Genomic DNA, 5,792 nt, shown 5'->3' on the forward strand with positions numbered 1-5,792 from the left:
GGGAAGATCCCACGTGCCGCGGAGCGGCTGGGCCCGTGAGCCATGGCCGCTGAGCCTGCGCGTCCGGAGCCTGTGCTCCGCAACGGGAGGGGCCGCAACAGTGAGAGGCCCGCGTACCGCAAATAAATAAATAAATAAATAAATAAAATAAAAATATAGGGTCAGCGTTAGGCACTCTTCTGCTCAAAGCTTCCCCAAGAGACTTCTCATCTCATTCAGAATAAGATCCAGGGTCTTCAGCTGGACCTGCAAAGCCAAACGATCTTGTTCTGTTCCCTGTCTGACCTCGTCTCCCACCGCTGTGTTCCTCCATTCCTCTGGCCCGCTCCCTGGCCTCCTTGCTTTTCGCAAACACCACAGCCATCCCAGCCTCCCGGCCGGCCGTGAACTTGCTGCTTCCCCTACCCAGAAGGCTAGTCCCCCAAATAATGACATGATTCACTCCCACACTTTCTTAGTCTCTCCTCAAATTTTATTTTATTTTTTCATCATTTTTATTTTTTAGGCCGCAGCGTGCGCATGTGAGATCTTAATTCCCCGACCAGGGGTCGAACCCGGGCCCCCTGCATCGGAAGCACGGAGTCTTAACCACTGGACTGCCAGGAAAGTCCCTCTCCTCAAATTTTAAACTCTTTCCTTTGCCTTTTAAATCATTCATTTACCGATTTAAGAAATATTTTCCGTGCGATAGACACTGTGCTGGGAACATGAAGTTGAACATGACATGACCTCTGCCCTTAAGAAACTGCTAAATCAGACTAGAGACTGGGCTTTCCAGGAAGGTTTCCTAGAGGAGGTGGCCGCTAAGATGAATGTTGCAGGAAAAATAGGAGTTGGTGGAGGAAAAGGTGATCAGGCAAGTAAGTGCCTTTCAGGGAGAGAGTGTAGCAATTGTTAGCATGTGTGGGTTTGACATATGCCATATTCAGAGGCTACAGGATCAGCCTTACCTATCCCAGAGCCTGGTCATGTGCTATTATGTGAGCATTAGAGATAGCTCAGTTAACTGCAGAGGATGGGAAAGAGAGAAGACCAATACAACCAGCTACTAGGGTGGCCAAGAGCAACGGCCAGACACAGGGACTGCAGAGGACTGCCAATGACAAGAGGGGATGTTCAGACGAGCAGTTAGAATGAGCAGAGAGAGGGAGGGATGGCCCAGCATATGGGCAGAATCGAAGAAGAGGGATGCCTGCAGCAAGCAACGTTCCGAAATAGTAATAGTGGTGAGAGTCCTTTAAGCTGATGGCTCTCAACCAGTCTCCTGGTATTCAGGCCCTCCTCAGCCTCTCCCCTTGAATCTGGACTTGACCTGTGACTCACTGTTAAAGTCTCAACAGGTCTCAACCAGGGGAGGTTGAGGTACCACTTTAACTAGGAGGACACCTAAGCACACAGGCATATATAAGTTAAATACCCACCCAAGGTTAACACAACTAGGAGGTAAAAGAGTTGGGCTTTGAACCCAGGCAGCCTGACTCCAGAGGCTATATCTTAACTGTCATATCATACAGCGGGTCTGGTCATTCATTCATTCACTTATTCAACAAATACTCATAAAGAACCTACCCTGTGCCAGGCACTACTCTATGCACATAAAATACAACAGAGACCAAAAGAGAAAAATTCTGGTCTCACGGAACTTACTTCTAGTGAAGTCTGAGGAGCCATAGAAGTACGCTTTCAGGTGGTAAGACATTGATTTCTTTCTCGGCCGTCAGGCATCTATTCCAGCACCCCCCATTTCCACTGGAGGACTACCCTTCTTTCTGGATACAGTCTCTTAGGACTGTTACTCAAGGTGGCCAGCCCTTCCCTCACCAAGCCAGGCCAAATGTTCCTGTCCTGGGATTTGAATCTTCAGAAAAGTAGCAAAAAGATTGAAACTAGTTGGAACTCATTCATTCTAGGCGTGGCTCTGAGGCAGAACTATTGAGAAGCTCTTGCTCCAAATCTGCCCTGCGTCCTACCCATTTATGAGCCTTGTTCTATAAACGTCTTGCTGTTCTGTGAGCCATCTAATAACTTCCTAATAAATTCCTTTGTTGAGTCAGGTGGAGGCTGGTCCTGATTCTTGCGGTTAAAGGACTCTAATTACAAGTCTGGAGTCCAAGAGAAGGTCTCTGGGCCCAGCGGGGAGACTGGTAGGAATAAATAGTAATGATGTTCTCCAATAATCTCCATTAACTTCACCTCTGGTTTCTAGATATGGGCAACTGAAGCTTCCTCAATTTTATGTAAAGTGTTAAGCAAAAACAGTTTCAAGCCTCCTTCTTCAAATCAGATTGCTGTACTAAGACCTTCTGCATAGAAATTCTGAAAACACCGTTGGAAATAGTTTTTAAAACAAAGATTCACAGGATACTGGTTAACAGAACTGTCATAAAGACACAAGACTATTTATAAGTACAACTGGCTGGATTAAGCCTGAGCTCAGAACCAGACCAGCAGCACATGCCCAAGAAAAAGGAGATTCCAAGCCCTTATCCCAGACTCCCTAAATCAAACCTCTGGCGTGGACACTAGGAATTGTCATTTTTGTATAAATGATTCCGTCAAAGATTCTGAGGCTCACTAAGATTTGATAACCACATTGTTCTGCGCTGGGCTAGAGCCCCTTAGATTAGCGCTTGTCAAACTTTAACATGCAGACATGTGGTCTTGCTAAAATGCAGATTCTGATTCAGGAGGTTTGGGGTGGAGCCTGAGATTCTGCGTTTCTAACAGGTGGGCAGATGATGCCCTTGCTGCTCAGATGGGTCATAGTCTAGGTGGGGCAAAGCCTGAAGCTGGGAAGCAGAAGGTACAGACTCAGGAAAGAAGCAGAGAAGTAGACAGCCTGACAGCTTATTCCTTAGCAAACTGACATAAGGAAATCACAGAGCCTGCAAAACCGACAACTAGGTTCTTAACCCCTGCAGTGCTGCCAATCTGGCTTAACCTGAGCAGCCCCTAAAGCAGCTAGGAGGCTCAATCCGTTAATTCAATCCTTAAACAGCTACTTGGCCTGACTCAGAATTCTCTCTGATTCCTTGTTCAGCATTACAAGATGAAACAAAAATGAAGGTGTGATTCCAAAGTTCAATCTGATGTAATTGGGTGCTTTGTTCTTAATTAGAGTGCAAAGTACTCCTTTTGCAGGCCATTGCATCTGCGTAAATAATAGTTTCATGTTTACAGTTCTAATAAAAACTACTTCTCATTATGATAATAAAAGTGCCTACAAAGCTGACATAGACAGTTTCCAAATGATGGATGAGACAGAATCAAATTATTCTGAAGAGCTTGTGAGTATTTAATTACTAGACATGGACCTTCCCTTTGTGTTCATTGATACACTCAATAGTAATCATGGCCCAGGTATTATGCTGAGCATTGACATTTGTTATAAGGATTATGTGGTCCCAAAGGCCTGGCCAAGAAACTCAGAAATTCAGCCTCTGTATCTTGTTTGATGAAACTCGCAGGATCCACTCCATGTTGGATTTATTTATTAAATGGAAGACTATGTGCAAATCCCTGTTCCATGTCCTCTGGAGGAAACCCAGAAATGAAGGTACAGTTCCGAATGGTAGGGAATAAACAACAGGTGGTCTGGGCTTTGTTCAAAATGTGAGTCACACTAAAAATGAGTGTAGGGTTGTTTTTCTTTAAGAGTCATTTCCACTCCAGATTTCAAAGTATGATGCTCCACAACATGGGTGTTTAATAGCCACCACAGCAGCTGTCTATTAAGGCAAAGCTCTATTGAACTGATATTTTTTAAAGTGTGAGCAGCATTTGCAGGGCTGAGCAGAGGACCTGAGAAAGGTACTTCTCGTAAAGTCTTTTATCCCCTACGGAGAGAAGGTCATCAAATCAAAAGTTTGCAAACCTCTGGTTTTTTTTTTTTTTTTTTTTTTTTTTGTGGTACGCAGGCCTCTCACTGCTGTGGCCTCTCCCGTTGCGGAGCACAGGCTCCGGACGCGCAGGCCAAGCGGCCATGGCTCACGGGCCCAGCCGCTCCGCGGCATGTGGGATCTTCCCAGACCGGGGCACGAACCCGTGTCCCCTGCATCGGCAGGTGGACTCTGTACCACTGCGCCAGCAGGGAAGCCCAAACCTCTGGTTTATACTAGAATTATTTCTCAAATAGCAATTTCAAGACAGATGAATAATATTAAAATCATTTAAAAGTAGGTATGAAGCACCCACATGCAAATTCTTTATGACAAGGCTATGCTGTTGAAGGAAACTCCTGGAAATGATTAGGGAGAGAATGTGAAACCATAGGAAGAAGTCCAGAGTGAGGGCAAGCAGAGAAAGCAGGACCATCATGGAAAGGGCTGAAGGGAAGCATGTGTTGACACAAGCTCTAGGTAAGAAGTGTGATGTAGAATGAGAGGTACAGAAATGGATCACCACCACCTTGAAAGACTGGAGAAGAAAGTAAAGGCGTCACAAGGAATGTCACCTTCTTGGAGAGGCCTTCCATGACCAATGTGCCTAAAATAAATACTCTCATCCTTATGCATCATTTTCCAACCATTCACACTGCTGTATCTTTTTTCCATGATACTTATTACTACATAACATTATTTTATGTGCTATGAATATATATTTGTTTGTCTTCTGTTTTCAGTTGGAATGTAAGCCCCATGACGCCAGGAACCTGGTCTTTTTCACTACTCTATCCCTAAACCTAGAGCAGTGCCTGGCAATGGCAAATACTCAACAAAATATGTGTTAAATGAACTAAATGAATGAAACCAATAAAGGGATTTGAGGAGGGGAAAAGGCAGAATGCTAGTACAAGTTTTAGAATAGGGATGCAGTGAATAAGGATGGTAGGGGGAGAGAAAATAAAAGTAGAACAGTTTACTGAAAGTTTTAAGATAAAAAAATATAGGAGGTCCTAAACTCACCCAAAATCCAATCTAAGCAGTCTAGAAGCATTGTAAAATAGTTGTGAGCTTTAGAAGAGAAGCATCAAATAATTCTCAAGGAGAAAAACTGAGCCCTGGGTCAAATGGCTCAGAGACAGCAAAGACCCTCCAACGGCTCCCATCCCAGCAACTTGACTTGCCCCAGGGGTTCAACAAACCCTCCTGGAAAGTCACACTAGAAGGAGCATCAGATGTCACTTGGGTGCTGTTCAAGAAAAGAGGAAAGCAGAGTTAGTAAGGGGGAGAAACTTTAAAAATTTAGTAACTAGTCAGAAAAGAGAACTCGACTAGCCATCCTCCTGCTCCCCGCAGACAGTGTCTCATTTTTGGGATTATGTTTACTTGAGAAAACACAAAGCCTCAGCTGTGAGTTTGTGGTTGTGCACGCCTAGTACTTATTTTACCAAATGTCTTTGTGCCCGGCAGGAGTGATGCTGAAGGGGCTGGTTTAGGCAAAGGACAAAGGAGCATCTTGTAACTCTACCAAGAAGAGAATGCATTCCAATGCACCTTCTCCATCAGAGCCTTGCATTAATTTGTCCTTGCCTTGTGTGTACTCATTCCCAGCTCTTAATCATCCTCAGACCAACAAGATATACACACAGCAGAATATTTATTCCGTGAAAACAAAATTCAAACACAGGTTGATCTGATAAGTGGGGTTTACCTCTGAAGAGTGAAGGGGAAAAGTGAGGGACACTTTATTATTTTACGAAGTCTAAAAAAGTGGTGACATTTGTTGCTTGTTTCCTTGCTTTATTTGTTCCACTTGATATTTTTTTTTTTTTGCGGTACGCGGGCCTCCCCCTGCTGCGGCCTCTCCCGTTGCGGAGCACAGGCTCCGGACGCGCAGGCTCAGCGGCCATG

This window comes from Physeter macrocephalus, chromosome 7 (genome assembly GCF_002837175.3).
Source record: "Physeter macrocephalus isolate SW-GA chromosome 7, ASM283717v5, whole genome shotgun sequence".
NCBI lineage: Eukaryota > Metazoa > Chordata > Mammalia > Artiodactyla > Physeteridae > Physeter > Physeter macrocephalus.